At 42.2% G+C, this 22,551-nt stretch overlaps 2 long non-coding RNA genes across 12 annotated transcripts in view; one reads left to right on the forward strand and one right to left on the reverse strand.

Annotated features, from left to right (window-relative positions):
- Positions 1 to 22,551, forward strand: part of LOC127517536 (uncharacterized) — a 38,107-nt gene that overhangs the window by 4,926 nt on the left and 10,630 nt on the right. The gene's annotated exons all lie outside the window — the stretch shown is intronic.
- Positions 694 to 20,895, reverse strand: LOC127517535 (uncharacterized). 11 transcript variants are annotated; one of them, XR_007931267.1, is made up of 9 exons: positions 19,984 to 20,398; positions 16,500 to 17,417; positions 14,475 to 14,843; positions 12,260 to 13,182; positions 6,186 to 6,369; positions 5,083 to 5,267; positions 4,352 to 4,535; positions 1,957 to 2,140; positions 694 to 1,038 (listed from the first exon to the last, which is right to left on the reverse strand). It is a non-coding gene; the product is annotated as an uncharacterized LOC127517535 (long non-coding RNA). The 11 variants fall into 11 exon arrangements; XR_007931271.1 differs by lacking the exons at positions 1,957 to 2,140; positions 4,352 to 4,535; positions 5,083 to 5,267; ... (1 more) ...; positions 16,500 to 17,417; positions 19,984 to 20,398 and adding an exon at positions 20,533 to 20,895 and having other exon boundaries at positions 694 to 1,222; positions 12,076 to 13,182; positions 14,475 to 14,658; XR_007931269.1 differs by lacking the exons at positions 1,957 to 2,140; positions 4,352 to 4,535; positions 5,083 to 5,267; ... (2 more) ...; positions 16,500 to 17,417; positions 19,984 to 20,398 and adding exons at positions 17,602 to 18,151; positions 20,533 to 20,895 and having other exon boundaries at positions 694 to 1,222; positions 12,076 to 13,182.

Genomic DNA, 22,551 nt, shown 5'->3' on the forward strand with positions numbered 1-22,551 from the left:
AGTTTATTGAACAGTTTGATCGCCTGATACGATGTTACACACACTCACACACTTGCGCACACACATACGAGGCGAGCTGAGCAGAGCCTCTTAAAGCAGCCGTGAGTTGAGCACCTCTTTTAAGCCTTTTTAAATAAAAAACATCTAGAATCTCAGTATTAATCGGGTGACTATCTGTTTTAAACAGTTTATTGAACAGTTTGATCGCCTGATACGATGTTACACACACTCACACACTTGCGCACACACATACGAGGCGAGGCGAGGCGAGCCTCTTAAAGCAGCCGTGAGTTGAGCACCTCTTTTAAGCCTTTTTAAATAAAAACATCTAGAATCTCAGTATTAATCGGGTGACTATCTGTTTTAAACAGTTTATTGAACAGTTTGATCGCCTGATACGATGTTACACACACTCACACACTTGCGCACACACATACGAGGCGAGCTGAGCAGAGCCTCTTAAAGCAGCCGTGAGTTGAGCACCTCTTTTAAGCCTTTTTAAATAAAAAACATCTAGAATCTCAGTATTAATCGGGTGACTATCTGTTTTAAACAGTTTATTGAACAGTTTGATCGCCTGATACGATGTTACACACACTCACACACTTGCGCACACACATACGAGGCGAGGCGAGGCGAGCCTCTTAAAGCAGCAGTGAGTAGAGCAGCTCTTTTAAGCCTTTTTAAATAAAAACATCTAGAATCTCAGTATTAATCGGGTGACTATCTGTTTTAAACAGTTTATTGAACAGTTTGATCGCCTGATACGATGTTACACACACTCACACACTTGCGCACACACATACGAGGCGAGGCGAGGCGAGCCTCTTAAAGCAGCCGTGAGTTGAGCACCTCTTTTAAGCCTTTTTAAATAAAAAAACATCTAGAATCTCAGTATTAATCGGGTGACTATCTGTTTTAAACAGTTTATTGAACAGTTTGATCGCCTGATACGATGTTACACACACTCACACACTTGCGCACACACATACGAGACGAGCCGAGCAGAGCCTCTTAAAGCAGCAGTGAGTAGAGCAGCTCTTTTAAGCGTTTTTAAATAAAAACATCTAGAATCTCAGTATTAATCGGGTGACTATCTGTTTTAAACAGTTTATTGAACAGTTTGATCGCCTGATACGATGTTACACACACTCACACACTTGCGCACACACATACGAGGCGAGGCGAGGCGAGCCTCTTAAAGCAGCAGTGAGTAGAGCAGCTCTTTTAAGCGTTTTTAAATAAAAACATCTAGAATCTCAGTATTAATCGGGTGACTATCTGTTTTAAACAGTTTATTGAACAGTTTGATCGCCTGATACGATGTTACACACACTCACACACTTGCGCACACACATACGAGGCGAGCTGAGCAGAGCCTCTTAAAGCAGCCGTGAGTTGAGCACCTCTTTTAAGCCTTTTTAAATAAAAAACATCTAGAATCTCAGTATTAATCGGGTGACTATCTGTTTTAAACAGTTTATTGAACAGTTTGATCGCCTGATACGATGTTACACACACTCACACACTTGCGCACACACATACGAGGCGAGGCGAGGCGAGCCTCTTAAAGCAGCCGTGAGTTGAGCACCTCTTTTAAGCCTTTTTAAATAAAAAACATCTAGAATCTCAGTATTAATCGGGTGACTATCTGTTTTAAACAGTTTATTGAACAGTTTGATCGCCTGATACGATGTTACACACACTCACACACTTGCGCACACACATACGAGGCGAGGCGAGCCTCTTAAAGCAGCCGTGAGTTGAGCACCTCTTTTAAGCCTTTTTAAATAAAAAACATCTAGAATCTCAGTATTAATCGGGTGACTATCTGTTTTAAACAGTTTATTGAACAGTTTGATCGCCTGATACGATGTTACACACACTCACACACTTGCGCACACACATACGAGGCGAGCTGAGCAGAGCCTCTTAAAGCAGCAGTGAGTAGAGCACCTCTTTTAAGCGTTTTTAAATAAAAACATCTAGAATCTCAGTATTAATCGGGTGACTATCTGTTTTAAACAGTTTATTGAACAGTTTGATCGCCTGATACGATGTTACACACACTCACACACTTGCGCACACACATACGAGGCGAGCTGAGCAGAGCCTCTTAAAGCAGCCGTGAGTTGAGCACCTCTTTTAAGCCTTTTTAAATAAAAACATCTAGAATCTCAGTATTAATCGGGTGACTATCTGTTTTAAACAGTTTATTGAACAGTTTGATCGCCTGATACGATGTTACACACACTCACACACTTGCGCACACACATACGAGGCGAGGCGAGGCGAGCCTCTTAAAGCAGCCGTGAGTTGAGCACCTCTTTTAAGCCTTTTTAAATAAAAACATCTAGAATCTCAGTATTAATCGGGTGACTATCTGTTTTAAACAGTTTATTGAACAGTTTGATCGCCTGATACGATGTTACACACACTCACACACTTGCGCACACACATACGAGGCGAGGCGAGGCGAGCCTCTTAAAGCAGCCGTGAGTTGAGCACCTCTTTTAAGCCTTTTTAAATAAAAACATCTAGAATCTCAGTATTAATCGGGTGACTATCTGTTTTAAACAGTTTATTGAACAGTTTGATCGCCTGATACGATGTTACACACACTCACACACTTGCGCACACACATACGAGGCGAGGCGAGGCAGAGCCTCTTAAAGCAGCCGTGAGTTGAGCACCTCTTTTAAGCCTTTTTAAATAAAAAACATCTAGAATCTCAGTATTAATCGGGTGACTATCTGTTTTAAACAGTTTATTGAACAGTTTGATCGCCTGATACGATGTTACACACACTCACACACTTGCGCACACACATACGAGGCGAGCGAGGCAGAGCCTCTTAAAGCAGCCGTGAGTTGAGCACCTCTTTTAAGCCTTTTTAAATAAAAAACATCTAGAATCTCAGTATTAATCGGGTGACTATCTGTTTTAAACAGTTTATTGAACAGTTTGATCGCCTGATACGATGTTACACACACTCACACACTTGCGCACACACATACGAGGCGAGGCGAGGCGAGCCTCTTAAAGCAGCCGTGAGTTGAGCACCTCTTTTAAGCCTTTTTAAATAAAAACATCTAGAATCTCAGTATTAATCGGGTGACTATCTGTTTTAAACAGTTTATTGAACAGTTTGATCGCCTGATACGATGTTACACACACTCACACACTTGCGCACACACATACGAGGCGAGGCGAGGCGAGCCTCTTAAAGCAGCCGTGAGTTGAGCACCTCTTTTAAGCCTTTTTAAATAAAAACATCTGGAATCTCAGTATTAATCGGGTGCCTATCTGTTTTAAACAGTTTATTGAACAGTTTGATCGCCTGATACGATGTTACACACACTCACACACTTGCGCACACACATACGAGGCGAGCGAGCAGAGCCTCTTAAAGCAGCCGTGAGTTGAGCACCTCTTTTAAGCCTTTTTAAATAAAAAACATCTAGAATCTCAGTATTAATCGGGTGCCTATCTGTTTTAAACAGTTTATTGAACAGTTTGATCGCCTGATACGATGTTACACACACTCACACACTTGCGCACACACATACGAGGCGAGGCGAGGCGAGCCTCTTAAAGCAGCCGTGAGTTGAGCACCTCTTTTAAGCCTTTTTAAATAAAAACATCTAGAATCTCAGTATTAATCGGGTGACTATCTGTTTTAAACAGTTTATTGAACAGTTTGATCGCCTGATACGATGTTACACACACTCACACACTTGCGCACACACATACGAGGCGAGGCGAGGCGAGCCTCTTAAAGCAGCCGTGAGTTGAGCACCTCTTTTAAGCCTTTTTAAATAAAAACATCTAGAATCTCAGTATTAATCGGGTGACTATCTGTTTTAAACAGTTTATTGAACAGTTTGATCGCCTGATACGATGTTACACACACTCACACACTTGCGCACACACATACGAGGCGAGCGAGGCGAGCCTCTTAAAGCAGCCGTGAGTTGAGCACCTCTTTTAAGCCTTTTTAAATAAAAACATCTAGAATCTCAGTATTAATCGGGTGACTATCTGTTTTAAACAGTTTATTGAACAGTTTGATCGCCTGATACGATGTTACACACACTCACACACTTGCGCACACACATACGAGGCGAGGCGAGGCGAGCCTCTTAAAGCAGCCGTGAGTTGAGCACCTCTTTTAAGCCTTTTTAAATAAAAAACATCTAGAATCTCAGTATTAATCGGGTGACTATCTGTTTTAAACAGTTTATTGAACAGTTTGATCGCCTGATACGATGTTACACACACTCACACACTTGCGCACACACATACGAGGCGAGGCGAGGCGAGCCTCTTAAAGCAGCCGTGAGTTGAGCACCTCTTTTAAGCCTTTTTAAATAAAAACATCTGGAATCTCAGTATTAATCGGGTGACTATCTGTCTTAAACAGTTTATTGAACAGTTTGATCGCCTGATACGATGTTACACACACTCACACACTTGCGCACACACATACGAGACGAGCCGAGCAGAGCCTCTTAAAGCAGCCGTGAGTTGAGCACCTCTTTTAAGCCTTTTTAAATAAAAACATCTAGAATCTCAGTATTAATCGGGTGACTATCTGTTTTAAACAGTTTATTGAACAGTTTGATCGCCTGATACGATGTTACACACACTCACACACTTGCGCACACACATACGAGGCGAGGCGAGGCGAGCTTCTTAAAGCAGCCGTGAGTTGAGCACCTCTTTTAAGCCTTTTTAAATAAAAACATCTGGAATCTCAGTATTAATCGGGTGACTATCTGTTTTAAACAGTTTATTGAACAGTTTGATCGCCTGATACGATGTTACACACACTCACACACTTGCGCACACACATACGAGGCGAGGCGAGGCGAGCTTCTTAAAGCAGCCGTGAGTTGAGCACCTCTTTTAAGCCTTTTTAAATAAAAACATCTAGAATCTCAGTATTAATCGGGTGACTATCTGTTTTAAACAGTTTATTGAACAGTTTGATCGCCTGATACGATGTTACACACACTCACACACTTGCGCACACACATACGAGGCGAGGCGAGCCTCTTAAAGCAGCCGTGAGTTGAGCACCTCTTTTAAGCCTTTTTAAATAAAAAACATCTAGAATCTCAGTATTAATCGGGTGCCTATCTGTTTTAAACAGTTTATTGAACAGTTTGATCGCCTGATACGATGTTACACACACTCACACACTTGCGCACACACATACGAGGCGAGGCGAGGCGAGCCTCTTAAAGCAGCCGTGAGTTGAGCACCTCTTTTAAGCCTTTTTAAATAAAAAACATCTAGAATCTCAGTATTAATCGGGTGACTATCTGTTTTAAACAGTTTATTGAACAGTTTGATCGCCTGATACGATGTTACACACACTCACACACTTGCGCACACACATACGAGACGAGCAGAGCCTCTTAAATCAGCCGTGAGTTGAGCACCTCTTTTAAGCCTTTTTAAATAAAAAACATCTAGAATCTCAGTATTAATCGGGTGACTATCTGTCTTAAACAGTTTATTGAACAGTTTGATCGCCTGATACGATGTTACACACACTCACACACTTGCGCACACACATACGAGGCGAGGCGAGGCGAGCCTCTTAAAGCAGCCGTGAGTTGAGCACCTCTTTTAAGCCTTTTTAAATAAAAACATCTAGAATCTCAGTATTAATCGGGTGACTATCTGTTTTAAACAGTTTATTGAACAGTTTGATCGCCTGATACGATGTTACACACACTCACACACTTGCGCACACACATACGAGGCGAGCTGAGCAGAGCCTCTTAAAGCAGCCGTGAGTTGAGCACCTCTTTTAAGCCTTTTTAAATAAAAAACATCTAGAATCTCAGTATTAATCGGGTGACTATCTGTCTTAAACAGTTTATTGAACAGTTTGATCGCCTGATACGATGTTACACACACTCACACACTTGCGCACACACATACGAGGCGAGGCGAGGCGAGCCTCTTAAAGCAGCCGTGAGTTGAGCACCTCTTTTAAGCCTTTTTAAATAAAAACATCTAGAATCTCAGTATTAATCGGGTGACTATCTGTTTTAAACAGTTTATTGAACAGTTTGATCGCCTGATACGATGTTACACACACTCACACACTTGCGCACACACATACGAGGCGAGGCGAGGCGAGCCTCTTAAAGCAGCGGTGAGTTGAGCACCTCTTTTAAGCCTTTTTAAATAAAAACATATGGAATCTCAGTATTAATCGGGCGACTATCTGTTTTAAACAGTTTATTGAACAGTTTGATCGCCTGATACGATGTTACACACACTCACACACTTGCGCACACACATACGAGGCGAGCTGAGCAGAGCCTCTTAAAGCAGCCGTGAGTTGAGCACCTCTTTTAAGCCTTTTTAAATAAAAACATCTGGAATCTCAGTATTAATCGGGTGACTATCTGTTTTAAACAGTTTATTGAACAGTTTGATCGCCTGATACGATGTTACACACACTCACACACTTGCGCACACACATACGAGGCGAGGCGAGGCAAGGCGAGCCTCTTAAAGCAGCCGTGATTTGAGCACCTCTTTTAAGCCTTTTTAAATAAAAACATCTAGAATCTCAGTATTAATCGGGTGACTATCTGTTTTAAACAGTTTATTGAACAGTTTGATCGCCTGATACGATGTTACACACACTCACACACTTGCGCACACACATACGAGGCGAGCGAGCAGAGCCTCTTAAAGCAGCCGTGAGTTGAGCACCTCTTTTAAGCCTTTTTAAATAAAAAACATCTAGAATCTCAGTATTAATCGGGTGACTATCTGTTTTAAACAGTTTATTGAACAGTTTGATCGCCTGATACGATGTTACACACACTCACACACTTGCGCACACACATACGAGGCGAGGCGAGGCGAGCCTCTTAAAGCAGCCGTGAGTTGAGCACCTCTTTTAAGCCTTTTTAAATAAAAAACATCTAGAATCTCAGTATTAATCGGGTGACTATCTGTTTTAAACAGTTTATTGAACAGTTTGATCGCCTGATACGATGTTACACACACTCACACACTTGCGCACACACATACGAGGCGAGGCGAGGCGAGCCTCTTAAAGCAGCCGTGAGTTGAGCACCTCTTTTAAGCCTTTTTAAATAAAAACATCTAGGAATCTCAGTATTAATCGGGTGACTATCTGTTTTAAACAGTTTATTGAACAGTTTGATCGCCTGATACGATGTTACACACACTCACACACTTGCGCACACACATACGAGGCGAGGCGAGGCGAGCCTCTTAAAGCAGCCGTGAGTTGAGCACCTCTTTTAAGCCTTTTTAAATAAAAACATCTGGAATCTCAGTATTAATCGGGTGACTATCTGTTTTAAACAGTTTATTGAACAGTTTGATCGCCTGATACGATGTTACACACACTCACACACTTGCGCACACACATACGAGGCGAGGCGAGGCGAGCCTCTTAAAGCAGCCGTGAGTTGAGCACCTCTTTTAAGCCTTTTTAAATAAAAACATCTAGAATCTCAGTATTAATCGGGTGACTATCTGTTTTAAACAGTTTATTGAACAGTTTGATCGCCTGATACGATGTTACACACACTCACACACTTGCGCACACACATACGAGGCGAGGCGAGGCGAGCCTCTTAAAGCAGCCGTGAGTTGAGCACCTCTTTTAAGCCTTTTTAAATAAAAACATCTAGAATCTCAGTATTAATCGGGTGACTATCTGTTTAAACAGTTTATTGAACAGTTTGATCGCCTGATACGATGTTACACACACTCACACACTTGCGCACACACATACGAGGCGAGGCGAGGCAGAGCCTCTTAAAGCAGCCGTGAGTTGAGCACCTCTTTTAAGCCTTTTTAAATAAAAACATCTGAATCTCAGTATTAATCGGGTGACTATCTGTTTTAAACAGTTTATTGAACAGTTTGATCGCCTGATACGATGTTACACACACTCACACACTTGCGCACACACATACGAGGCGAGGCGAGGCGAGCCTCTTAAAGCAGCCGTGAGTTGAGCACCTCTTTTAAGCCTTTTTAAATAAAAACATCTAGAATCTCAGTATTAATCGGGTGACTATCTGTTTTAAACAGTTTATTGAACAGTTTGATCGCCTGATACGATGTTACACACACTCACACACTTGCGCACACACATACGAGGCGAGCGAGGCGAGCCTCTTAAAGCAGCCGTGAGTTGAGCACCTCTTTTAAGCCTTTTTAAATAAAAAACATCTAGAATCTCAGTATTAATCGGGTGACTATCTGTTTTAAACAGTTTATTGAACAGTTTGATCGCCTGATACGATGTTACACACACTCACACACTTGCGCACACACATACGAGGCGAGGCGAGGCGAGCCTCTTAAAGCAGCCGTGAGTTGAGCACCTCTTTTAAGCCTTTTTAAATAAAAACATCTAGAATCTCAGTATTAATCGGGTGACTATCTGTTTTAAACAGTTTATTGAACAGTTTGATCGCCTGATACGATGTTACACACACTCACACACTTGCGCACACACATACGAGGCGAGGCGAGGCGAGCCTCTTAAAGCAGCCGTGAGTTGAGCACCTCTTTTAAGCCTTTTTAAATAAAAACATCTAGAATCTCAGTATTAATCGGGTGACTATCTGTTTTAAACAGTTTATTGAACAGTTTGATCGCCTGATACGATGTTACACACACTCACACACTTGCGCACACACATACGAGGCGAGGCGAGGCAGAGCCTCTTAAAGCAGCCGTGAGTTGAGCACCTCTTTTAAGCCTTTTTAAATAAAAAACATCTAGAATCTCAGTATTAATCGGGTGACTATCTGTTTTAAACAGTTTATTGAACAGTTTGATCGCCTGATACGATGTTACACACACTCACACACTTGCGCACACACATACGAGGCGAGGCGAGGCGAGCCTCTTAAAGCAGCCGTGAGTTGAGCACCTCTTTTAAGCCTTTTTAAATAAAAAAACATCTAGAATCTCAGTATTAATCGGGTGACTATCTGTTTTAAACAGTTTATTGAACAGTTTGATCGCCTGATACGATGTTACACACACTCACACACTTGCGCACACACATACGAGGCGAGCGAGCGAGCCTCTTAAAGCAGCCGTGAGTTGAGCACCTCTTTTAAGCGTTTTTAAATAAAAACATCTAGAATCTCAGTATTAATCGGGTGACTATCTGTTTTAAACAGTTTATTGAACAGTTTGATCGCCTGATACGATGTTACACACACTCACACACTTGCGCACACACATACGAGGCGAGCTGAGCAGAGCCTCTTAAAGCAGCCGTGAGTTGAGCACCTCTTTTAAGCCTTTTTAAATAAAAACATCTAGAATCTCAGTATTAATCGGGTGACTATCTGTTTTAAACAGTTTATTGAACAGTTTGATCGCCTGATACGATGTTACACACACTCACACACTTGCGCACACACATACGAGGCGAGGCGAGGCGAGCCTCTTAAAGCAGCCGTGAGTTGAGCACCTCTTTTAAGCCTTTTTAAATAAAAACATCTAGAATCTCAGTATTAATCGGGTGACTATCTGTTTTAAACAGTTTATTGAACAGTTTGATCGCCTGATACGATGTTACACACACTCACACACTTGCGCACACACATACGAGACGAGCCGAGCAGAGCCTCTTAAAGCAGCAGTGAGTAGAGCAGCTCTTTTAAGCGTTTTTAAATAAAAACATCTAGAATCTCAGTATTAATCGGGTGACTATCTGTTTTAAACAGTTTATTGAACAGTTTGATCGCCTGATACGATGTTACACACACTCACACACTTGCGCACACACATACGAGGCGAGGCGAGGCGAGCCTCTTAAAGCAGCCGTGAGTTGAGCACCTCTTTTAAGCCTTTTTAAATAAAAACATCTAGAATCTCAGTATTAATCGGGTGACTATCTGTTTTAAACAGTTTATTGAACAGTTTGATCGCCTGATACGATGTTACACACACTCACACACTTGCGCACACACATACGAGGCGAGGCGAGGCGAGCCTCTTAAAGCAGCCGTGAGTTGAGCACCTCTTTTAAGCCTTTTTAAATAAAAAACATCTAGAATCTCAGTATTAATCGGGTGACTATCTGTTTTAAACAGTTTATTGAACAGTTTGATCGCCTGATACGATGTTACACACACTCACACACTTGCGCACACACATACGAGGCGAGGCGAGGCGAGCCTCTTAAAGCAGCCGTGAGTTGAGCACCTCTTTTAAGCCTTTTTAAATAAAAACATCTGGAATCTCAGTATTAATCGGGTGCCTATCTGTTTTAAACAGTTTATTGAACAGTTTGATCGCCTGATACGATGTTACACACACTCACACACTTGCGCACACACATACGAGGCGAGGCGAGGCGAGCCTCTTAAAGCAGCCGTGAGTTGAGCACCTCTTTTAAGCCTTTTTAAATAAAAACATCTAGAATCTCAGTATTAATCGGGTGACTATCTGTTTTAAACAGTTTATTGAACAGTTTGATCGCCTGATACGATGTTACACACACTCACACACTTGCGCACACACATACGAGGCGAGGCGAGGCGAGCCTCTTAAAGCAGCCGTGAGTTGAGCACCTCTTTTAAGCCTTTTTAAATAAAAACATCTAGAATCTCAGTATTAATCGGGTGACTATCTGTTTTAAACAGTTTATTGAACAGTTTGATCGCCTGATACGATGTTACACACACTCACACACTTGCGCACACACATACGAGGCGAGGCGAGGCAGAGCCTCTTAAAGCAGCCGTGAGTTGAGCACCTCTTTTAAGCCTTTTTAAATAAAAACATCTAGAATCTCAGTATTAATCGGGTGACTATCTGTTTTAAACAGTTTATTGAACAGTTTGATCGCCTGATACGATGTTACACACACTCACACACTTGCGCACACACATACGAGGCGAGCGAGCGAGCCTCTTAAAGCAGCCGTGAGTTGAGCACCTCTTTTAAGCCTTTTTAAATAAAAACATCTAGAATCTCAGTATTAATCGGGTGACTATCTGTTTTAAACAGTTTATTGAACAGTTTGATCGCCTGATACGATGTTACACACACTCACACACTTGCGCACACACATACGAGGCGAGCGAGCGAGCCTCTTAAAGCAGCCGTGAGTTGAGCACCTCTTTTAAGCCTTTTTAAATAAAAACATCTAGAATCTCAGTATTAATCGGGTGACTATCTGTTTTAAACAGTTTATTGAACAGTTTGATCGCCTGATACGATGTTACACACACTCACACACTTGCGCACACACATACGAGGCGAGGCGAGGCGAGCCTCTTAAAGCAGCCGTGAGTTGAGCACCTCTTTTAAGCCTTTTTAAATAAAAACATCTAGAATCTCAGTATTAATCGGGTGACTATCTGTTTTAAACAGTTTATTGAACAGTTTGATCGCCTGATACGATGTTACACACACTCACACACTTGCGCACACACATACGAGGCGAGCTGAGCAGAGCCTCTTAAAGCAGCCGTGAGTTGAGCACCTCTTTTAAGCCTTTTTAAATAAAAACATCTGGAATCTCAGTATTAATCGGGTGACTATCTGTTTTAAACAGTTTATTGAACAGTTTGATCGCCTGATACGATGTTACACACACTCACACACTTGCGCACACACATACGAGGCGAGGCGAGCCTCTTAAAGCAGCCGTGAGTTGAGCACCTCTTTTAAGCCTTTTTAAATAAAAACATCTAGAATCTCAGTATTAATCGGGTGACTATCTGTTTTAAACAGTTTATTGAACAGTTTGATCGCCTGATACGATGTTACACACACTCACACACTTGCGCACACACATACGAGGCGAGGCGAGGCGAGCCTCTTAAAGCAGCCGTGAGTTGAGCACCTCTTTTAAGCCTTTTTAAATAAAAAACATCTAGAATCTCAGTATTAATCGGGTGACTATCTGTTTTAAACAGTTTATTGAACAGTTTGATCGCCTGATACGATGTTACACACACTCACACACTTGCGCACACACATACGAGGCGAGGCGAGGCGAGCCTCTTAAAGCAGCCGTGAGTTGAGCACCTCTTTTAAGCCTTTTTAAATAAAAACATCTGGAATCTCAGTATTAATCGGGTGACTATCTGTTTTAAACAGTTTATTGAACAGTTTGATCGCCTGATACGATGTTACACACACTCACACACTTGCGCACACACATACGAGGCGAGGCGAGGCGAGCCTCTTAAAGCAGCCGTGAGTTGAGCACCTCTTTTAAGCCTTTTTAAATAAAAAAACATCTAGAATCTCAGTATTAATCGGGTGACTATCTGTTTTAAACAGTTTATTGAACAGTTTGATCGCCTGATACGATGTTACACACACTCACACACTTGCGCACACACATACGAGACGAGCCGAGCAGAGCCTCTTAAAGCAGCCGTGAGTTGAGCACCTCTTTTAAGCCTTTTTAAATAAAAAAACATCTAGAATCTCAGTATTAATCGGGTGACTATCTGTTTTAAACAGTTTATTGAACAGTTTGATCGCCTGATACGATGTTACACACACTCACACACTTGCGCACACACATACGAGGCGAGGCGAGCCTCTTAAAGCAGCCGTGAGTTGAGCACCTCTTTTAAGCCTTTTTAAATAAAAAAACATCTAGAATCTCAGTATTAATCGGGTGACTATCTGTTTTAAACAGTTTATTGAACAGTTTGATCGCCTGATACGATGTTACACACACTCACACACTTGCGCACACACATACGAGGCGAGGCGAGGCGAGCCTCTTAAAGCAGCCGTGAGTTGAGCACCTCTTTTAAGCCTTTTTAAATAAAAAAACATCTAGAATCTCAGTATTAATCGGGTGACTATCTGTTTTAAACAGTTTATTGAACAGTTTGATCGCCTGATACGATGTTACACACACTCACACACTTGCGCACACACATACGAGACGAGCCGAGCAGAGCCTCTTAAAGCAGCAGTGAGTAGAGCAGCTCTTTTAAGCGTTTTTAAATAAAAACATCTAGAATCTCAGTATTAATCGGGTGACTATCTGTTTTAAACAGTTTATTGAACAGTTTGATCGCCTGATACGATGTTACACACACTCACACACTTGCGCACACACATACGAGGCGAGCTGAGCAGAGCCTCTTAAAGCAGCCGTGAGTTGAGCACCTCTTTTAAGCCTTTTTAAATAAAAAACATCTAGAATCTCAGTATTAATCGGGTGACTATCTGTTTTAAACAGTTTATTGAACAGTTTGATCGCCTGATACGATGTTACACACACTCACACACTTGCGCACACACATACGAGGCGAGGCGAGCCTCTTAAAGCAGCCGTGAGTTGAGCACCTCTTTTAAGCCTTTTTAAATAAAAAACATCTAGAATCTCAGTATTAATCGGGTGACTATCTGTTTTAAACAGTTTATTGAACAGTTTGATCGCCTGATACGATGTTACACACACTCACACACTTGCGCACACACATACGAGGCGAGGCGAGGCGAGCCTCTTAAAGCAGCCGTGAGTTGAGCACCTCTTTTAAGCCTTTTTAAATAAAAAACATCTAGAATCTCAGTATTAATCGGGTGACTATCTGTTTTAAACAGTTTATTGAACAGTTTGATCGCCTGATACGATGTTACACACACTCACACACTTGCGCACACACATACGAGGCGAGGCGAGGCGAGCCTCTTAAAGCAGCCGTGAGTTGAGCACCTCTTTTAAGCCTTTTTAAATAAAAACATCTAGAATCTCAGTATTAATCGGGTGACTATCTGTTTTAAACAGTTTATTGAACAGTTTGATCGCCTGATACGATGTTACACACACTCACACACTTGCGCACACACATACGAGGCGAGGCGAGGCGAGCCTCTTAAAGCAGCCGTGAGTTGAGCACCTCTTTTAAGCCTTTTTAAATAAAAACATCTAGAATCTCAGTATTAATCGGGTGACTATCTGTTTTAAACAGTTTATTGAACAGTTTGATCGCCTGATACGATGTTACACACACTCACACACTTGCGCACACACATACGAGGCGAGGCGAGGCGAGCCTCTTAAAGCAGCCGTGAGTTGAGCACCTCTTTTAAGCCTTTTTAAATAAAAAACATCTAGAATCTCAGTATTAATCGGGTGACTATCTGTTTTAAACAGTTTATTGAACAGTTTGATCGCCTGATACGATGTTACACACACTCACACACTTGCGCACACACATACGAGGCGAGGCGAGGCGAGCCTCTTAAAGCAGCCGTGAGTTGAGCACCTCTTTTAAGCCTTTTTAAATAAAAACATCTAGAATCTCAGTATTAATCGGGTGACTATCTGTTTTAAACAGTTTATTGAACAGTTTGATCGCCTGATACGATGTTACACACACTCACACACTTGCGCACACACATACGAGGCGAGGCGAGGCGAGGCGAGCCTCTTAAAGCAGCCGTGAGTTGAGCACCTCTTTTAAGCCTTTTTAAATAAAAACATCTGGAATCTCAGTCTTGATCGGGTGACTATCTGTCTTAAACAGTTTATTGAACAGTTTGATCGCCTGATACGATGTTACACACACTCACACACTTGCGCACACACATACGAGGCGAGCTGAGCAGAGCCTCTTAAAGCAGCCGTGAGTTGAGCACCTCTTTTAAGCCTTTTTAAATAAAAAACATCTAGAATCTCAGTATTAATCGGGTGCCTATCTGTTTTAAACAGTTTATTGAACAGTTTGATCGCCTGATACGATGTTACACACACTCACACACTTGCGCACACACATACGAGGCGAGGCGAGGCGAGCCTCTTAAAGCAGCCGTGAGTTGAGCACCTCTTTTAAGCCTTTTTAAATAAAAAACATCTAGAATCTCAGTATTAATCGGGTGACTATCTGTCTTAAACAGTTTATTGAACAGTTTGATCGCCTGATACGATGTTACACACACTCACACACTTGCGCACACACATACGAGGCGAGCTGAGCAGAGCCTCTTAAAGCAGCCGTGAGTTGAGCACCTCTTTTAAGCCTTTTTAAATAAAAACATCTAGAATCTCAGTATTAATCGGGTGACTATCTGTTTTAAACAGTTTATTGAACAGTTTGATCGCCTGATACGATGTTACACACACTCACACACTTGCGCACACACATACGAGGCGAGCTGAGCAGAGCCTCTTAAAGCAGCCGTGAGTTGAGCACCTCTTTTAAGCCTTTTTAAATAAAAAACATCTAGAATCTCAGTATTAATCGGGTGCCTATCTGTTTTAAACAGTTTATTGAACAGTTTGATCGCCTGATACGATGTTACACACACTCACACACTTGCGCACACACATACGAGGCGAGGCGAGGCGAGCCTCTTAAAGCAGCGTGAGTTGAGCACCTCTTTTAAGCCTTTTTAAATAAAAACATCTAGGAATCTCAGTATTAATCGGGTGACTATCTGTTTTAAACAGTTTATTGAACAGTTTGATCGCCTGATACGATGTTACACACACTCACACACTTGCGCACACACATACGAGGCGAGGCGAGGCGAGCCTCTTAAAGCAGCCGTGAGTTGAGCACCTCTTTTAAGCCTTTTTAAATAAAAAACATCTAGAATCTCAGTATTAATCGGGTGACTATCTGTTTTAAACAGTTTATTGAACAGTTTGATCGCCTGATACGATGTTACACACACTCACACACTTGCGCACACACATACGAGGCGAGGCGAGGCGAGCCTCTTAAAGCAGCCGTGAGTTGAGCACCTCTTTTAAGCCTTTTTAAATAAAAACATCTAGAATCTCAGTATTAATCGGGTGACTATCTGTTTTAAACAGTTTATTGAACAGTTTGATCGCCTGATACGATGTTACACACACTCACACACTTGCGCACACACATACGAGGCGAGGCGAGGCGAGCCTCTTAAAGCAGCCGTGAGTTGAGCACCTCTTTTAAGCCTTTTTAAATAAAAAACATCTAGAATCTCAGTATTAATCGGGTGCCTATCTGTTTTAAACAGTTTATTGAACAGTTTGATCGCCTGATACGATGTTACACACACTCACACACTTGCGCACACACATACGAGGCGAGGCGAGGCGAGCCTCTTAAAGCAGCCGTGAGTTGAGCACCTCTTTTAAGCCTTTTTAAATAAAAACATCTGGAATCTCAGTCTTGATCGGGTGACTATCTGTTTTAAACAGTTTATTGAACAGTTTGATCGCCTGATACGATGTTACACACACTCACACACTTGCGCACACACATACGAGGCGAGGCGAGGCGAGCCTCTTAAAGCAGCCGTGAGTTGAGCACCTCTTTTAAGCCTTTTTAAATAAAAAACATCTAGAATCTCAGTATTAATCGGGTGACTATCTGTTTTAAACAGTTTATTGAACAGTTTGATCGCCTGATACGATGTTACACACACTCACACACTTGCGCACACACATACGAGGCGAGGCGAGCCTCTTAAAGCAGCCGTGAGTTGAGCACCTCTTTTAAGCCTTTTTAAATAAAAAACATCTAGAATCTCAGTATTAATCGGGTGACTATCTGTTTTAAACAGTTTATTGAACAGTTTGATCGCCTGATACGATGTTACACACACTCACACACTTGCGCACACACATACGAGGCGAGGCGAGCCTCTTAAAGCAGCCGTGAGTTGAGCACCTCTTTTAAGCCTTTTTAAATAAAAACATCTAGAATCTCAGTATTAATCGGGTGACTATCTGTCTTAAACAGTTTATTGAACAGTTTGATCGCCTGATACGATGTTACACACACTCACACACTTGCGCACACACATACGAGGCGAGGCGAGGCGAGCCTCTTAAAGCAGCCGTGAGTTGAGCACCTCTTTTAAGCCTTTTTAAATAAAAAACATCTAGAATCTCAGTATTAATCGGGTGACTATCTGTTTTAAACAGTTTATTGAACAGTTTGATCGCCTGATACGATGTTACACACACTCACACACTTGCGCACACACATACGAGGCGAGCTGAGCAGAGCCTCTTAAAGCAGCCGTGAGTTGAGCACCTCTTTTAAGCCTTTTTAAATAAAAAACATCTAGAATCTCAGTATTAATCGGGTGCCTATCTGTTTTAAACAGTTTATTGAACAGTTTGATCGCCTGATACGATGTTACACACACTCACACACTTGCGCACACACATACGAGGCGAGGCGAGGCGAGCCTCTTAAAGCAGCCGTGAGTTGAGCACCTCTTTTAAGCCTTTTTAAATAAAAACATCTAGAATCTCAGTATTAATCGGGTGACTATCTGTTTTAAACAGTTTATTGAACAGTTTGATCGCCTGATACGATGTTACACACACTCACACACTTGCGCACACACATACGAGGCGAGGCGAGGCGAGCCTCTTAAAGCAGCCGTGAGTTGAGCACCTCTTTTAAGCCTTTTTAAATAAAAAACATCTAGAATCTCAGTATTAATCGGGTGACTATCTGTTTAAACAGTTTATTGAACAGTTTGATCGCCTGATACGATGTTACACACACTCACACACTTGCGCACACACATACGAGGCGAGGCGAGGCGAGCCTCTTAAAGCAGCCGTGAGTTGAGCACCTCTTTTAAGCCTTTTTAAATAAAAAACATCTAGAATCTCAGTATTAATCGGGTGCCTATCTGTTTTAAACAGTTTATTGAACAGTTTGATCGCCTGATACGATGTTACACACACTCACACACTTGCGCACACACATACGAGGCGAGGCGAGGCGAGCCTCTTAAAGCAGCCGTGAGTTGAGCACCTCTTTTAAGCCTTTTTAAATAAAAAACATCTAGAATCTCAGTATTAATCGGGTGACTATCTGTTTTAAACAGTTTATTGAACAGTTTGATCGCCTGATACGATGTTACACACACTCACACACTTGCGCACACACATACGAGGCGAGGCGAGCCTCTTAAAGCAGCCGTGAGTTGAGCACCTCTTTTAAGCCTTTTTAAATAAAAAACATCTAGAATCTCAGTATTAATCGGGTGCCTATCTGTCTTAAACAGTTTATTGAACAGTTTGATCGCCTGATACGATGTTACACACACTCACACACTTGCGCACACACATACGAGGCGAGCTGAGCAGAGCCTCTTAAAGCAGCCGTGAGTTGAGCACCTCTTTTAAGCCTTTTTAAATAAAAAACATCTAGAATCTCAGTATTAATCGGGTGCCTATCTGTTTTAAACAGTTTATTGAACAGTTTGATCGCCTGATACGATGTTACACACACTCACACACTTGCGCACACACATACGAGGCGAGGCGAGGCGAGCCTCTTAAAGCAGCCGTGAGTTGAGCACCTCTTTTAAGCCTTTTTAAATAAAAACATCTGGAATCTCAGTATTAATCGGGTGACTATCTGTTTTAAACAGTTTATTGAACAGTTTGATCGCCTGATACGATGTTACACACACTCACACACTTGCGCACACACATACGAGGCGAGGCGAGCCTCTTAAAGCAGCCGTGAGTTGAGCACCTCTTTTAAGCCTTTTTAAATAAAAAACATCTAGAATCTCAGTATTAATCGGGTGACTATCTGTTTTAAACAGTTTATTGAACAGTTTGATCGCCTGATACGATGTTACACACACTCACACACTTGCGCACACACATACGAGGCGAGGCGAGCCTCTTAAAGCAGCCGTGAGTTGAGCACCTCTTTTAAGCCTTTTTAAATAAAAACATCTAGAATCTCAGTCTTGATCGGGTGACTATCTGTCTTAAACAGTTTATTGAACAGTTTGATCGCCTGATACGATGTTACACACACTCACACACTTGCGCACACACATACGAGGCGAGGCGAGGCGAGCCTCTTAAAGCAGCGGTGAGTTGAGCACCTCTTTTAAGCCTTTTTAAATAAAAAACATCTAGAATCTCAGTATTAATCGGGTGCCTATCTGTTTTAAACAGTTTATTGAACAGTTTGATCGCCTGATACGATGTTACACACACTGACACACTTGCGCACACACATACGAGGCGAGGCGAGGCGAGCCTCTTAAAGCAGCCGTGAGTTGAGCACCTCTTTTAAGCCTTTTTAAATAAAAACATCTGGAATCTCAGTCTTGATCGGGTGACTATCTGTCTTAAACAGTTTATTGAACAGTTTGATCGCCTGATACGATGTTACACACACTCACACACTTGCGCACACACATACGAGGCGAGCTGAGCAGAGCCTCTTAAAGCAGCCGTGAGTTGAGCACCTCTTTTAAGCCTTTTTAAATAAAAAACATCTAGAATCTCAGTATTAATCGGGTGACTATCTGTCTTAAACAGTTTATTGAACAGTTTGATCGCCTGATACGATGTTACACACACTCACACACTTGCGCACACACATACGAGGCGAGGCGAGGCGAGCCTCTTAAAGCAGCCGTGAGTTGAGCACCTCTTTTAAGCCTTTTTAAATAAAAAACATCTAGAATCTCAGTATTAATCGGGTGACTATCTGTTTTAAACAGTTTATTGAACAGTTTGATCGCCTGATACGATGTTACACACACTCACACACTTGCGCACACACATACGAGGCGAGGCGAGCCTCTTAAAGCAGCCGTGAGTTGAGCACCTCTTTTAAGCCTTTTTAAATAAAAAACATCTAGAATCTCAGTATTAATCGGGTGACTATCTGTCTTAAACAGTTTATTGAACAGTTTGATCGCCTGATACGATGTTACACACACTCACACACTTGCGCACACACATACGAGGCGAGGCGAGGCGAGCCTCTTAAAGCAGCCGTGAGTTGAGCACCTCTTTTAAGCCTTTTTAAATAAAAAACATCTAGAATCTCAGTATTAATCGGGTGACTATCTGTTTTAAACAGTTTATTGAACAGTTTGATCGCCTGATACGATGTTACACACACTCACACACTTGCGCACACACATACGAGGCGAGGCTAGGCGAGCCTCTTAAAGCAGCGGTGAGTTGAGCACCTCTTTTAAGCCTTTTTAAATAAAAAACATCTAGAATCTCAGAATTAATCGGGTGCCTATCTGTTTTAAACAGTTTATTGAACAGTTTGATCGCCTGATACGATGTTACACACACTGACACACTTGCGCACACACATACGAGGCGAGGCGAGGCGAGCCTCTTAAAGCAGCCGTGAGTTGAGCACCTCTTTTAAGCCTTTTTAAATAAAAAACATCTAGAATCTCAGTATTAATCGGGTGACTATCTGTTTTAAACAGTTTATTGAACAGTTTGATCGCCTGATACGATGTTACACACACTCACACACTTGCGCACACACATACGAGGCGAGGCGAGCCTCTTAAAGCAGCCGTGAGTTGAGCACCTCTTTTAAGCCTTTTTAAATAAAAACATCTGGAATCTCAGTATTAATCGGGTGCCTATCTGTATTAAACAGTTTATTGAACAGTTTGATCGCCTGATACGATGTTACACACACTGACACACTTGCGCACACACATACGAGGCGAGGCGAGGCGAGCCTCTTAAAGCAGCCGTGAGTTGAGCACCTCTTTTAAGCCTTTTTAAATAAAAACATCTGGAATCTCAGTCTTGATCGGGTGACTATCTGTTTTAAACAGTTTATTGAACAGTTTGATCGCCTGATACGATGTTACACACACTCACACACTTGCGCACACACATACGAGGCGAGCCGAGCAGAGCCTCTTAAAGCAGCCGTGAGTTGAGCACCTCTTTTAAGCCTTTTTAAATAAAAAACATCTAGAATCTCAGTATTAATCGGGTGCCTATCTGTTTTAAACAGTTTATTGAACAGTTTGATCGCCTGATACGATGTTACACACACTCACACACTTGCGCACACACATACGAGGCGAGGCGAGGCGAGCCTCTTAAAGCAGCCGTGAGTTGAGCACCTCTTTTAAGCCTTTTTAAATAAAAAACATCTGGAATCTCAGTATTAATCGGGTGACTATCTGTTTTAAACAGTTTATTGAACAGTTTGATCGCCTGATACGATGTTACACACACTCACACACTTGCGCACACACATACGAGGCGAGCTGAGCAGAGCCTCTTAAAGCAGCCGTGAGTTGAGCACCTCTTTTAAGCCTTTTTAAATAAAAAACATCTAGAATCTCAGTATTAATCGGGTGCCTATCTGTCTTAAACAGTTTATTGAACAGTTTGATCGCCTGATACGATGTTACACACACTCACACACTTGCGCACACACATACGAGGCGAGGCGAGGCGAGCCTCTTAAAGCAGCGGTGAGTTGAGCACCTCTTTTAAGCCTTTTTAAATAAAAACATCTAGAATCTCAGAATTAATCGGGTGACTATCTGTTTTAAACAGTTTATTGAATAGTTTGATCGCCTGATACGATGTTACACACACTCACACACTTGCGGACACACATACGAGGCGAGGCGAGGCGAGCCTCTTAAAGCAGCCGTGAGTTGAGCACCTCTTTTAAGCCTTTTTAAATAAAAAACATCTAGAATCTCAGTATTAATCAGGTGACTATCTGTTTTAAACAGTTTATTGAATAGTTTGATCGCCTGATACGATGTTACACACACTCACACACTTGCGCACACACATACGAGACGAGCCGAGCAGAGCCTCTTAAAGCAGCCGTGAGTTGAGCACCTCTTTTAAGCCTTTTTAAATAAAAACATCTAGAATCTCAGTATTGATCAGGTGACTATCTGTTTTAAACAGTTTATTGAACAGTTTGATCGCCTGATACGATGTTACACACACTCACACACTTGCGCACACACATACGAGGCGAGCTGAGCAGAGCCTCTTAAAGCAGCAGTGAGTAGAGCACCTCTTTTAAGCCTTTTTAAATGAAAACATCTGGAATCTCAGTCTTGATCGGGTGACTATCTGTCTTAAACAGTTTATTGAACAGTTTGATCGCGTGATACGATGTTACACACACACTCACACACTTGCGCACACACATACGAGGCGAGGCGAGCCTCTTAAAGCAGCCGTGAGTTGAGCACCTCTTTTAAGCCTTTTTAAATAAAAACATCTAGAATCTCAGTATTGATCTGTTTTAAAAATATGAAGAAGACGGGGTGTTCCGAAAATGAAGGAAGTGAGCGAGCGCGAGAGGGAAAAAAAGTTAGTTTTCTCGTGACTTCTTTGATATATGTGTACAGTTTTAGACAAGCGTTGAGGTGAGCGGACGAGAAGCTGGACCGAGCTTGTGCTGTCGTGAGTTTTGACCGAGCCTGATCGCCGAGAAACTGAACTGCATGTCTGTGATATACCAGGAGGGGCATTGCTCATCGTGCTAGCGGAGATGGTGTGTTGGCACGGGTGTTCATCTTCTACGGAAGGGAGCTGAGATACTGTGAGTTTTTCTTCACTGTTGTTTAACCACAGTTTCTATTCTGAAGAAACACACGGACCTTATTTGTTGTTCTTGAAGCAAAGCAGCTTGGATCGAGTGATTTTGCTACTGTTGTTCGTGCCGAAATCCTCGTGCGTCGTTTTTCATACAATAGTGCCGCCGTGTGGACACAAACGGCATTGCGAACTCATTG

The sequence above is a fragment of the Ctenopharyngodon idella genome, chromosome 8 (genome assembly GCF_019924925.1).
Source record: "Ctenopharyngodon idella isolate HZGC_01 chromosome 8, HZGC01, whole genome shotgun sequence".
Taxonomy (NCBI): domain Eukaryota; kingdom Metazoa; phylum Chordata; class Actinopteri; order Cypriniformes; family Xenocyprididae; genus Ctenopharyngodon; species Ctenopharyngodon idella.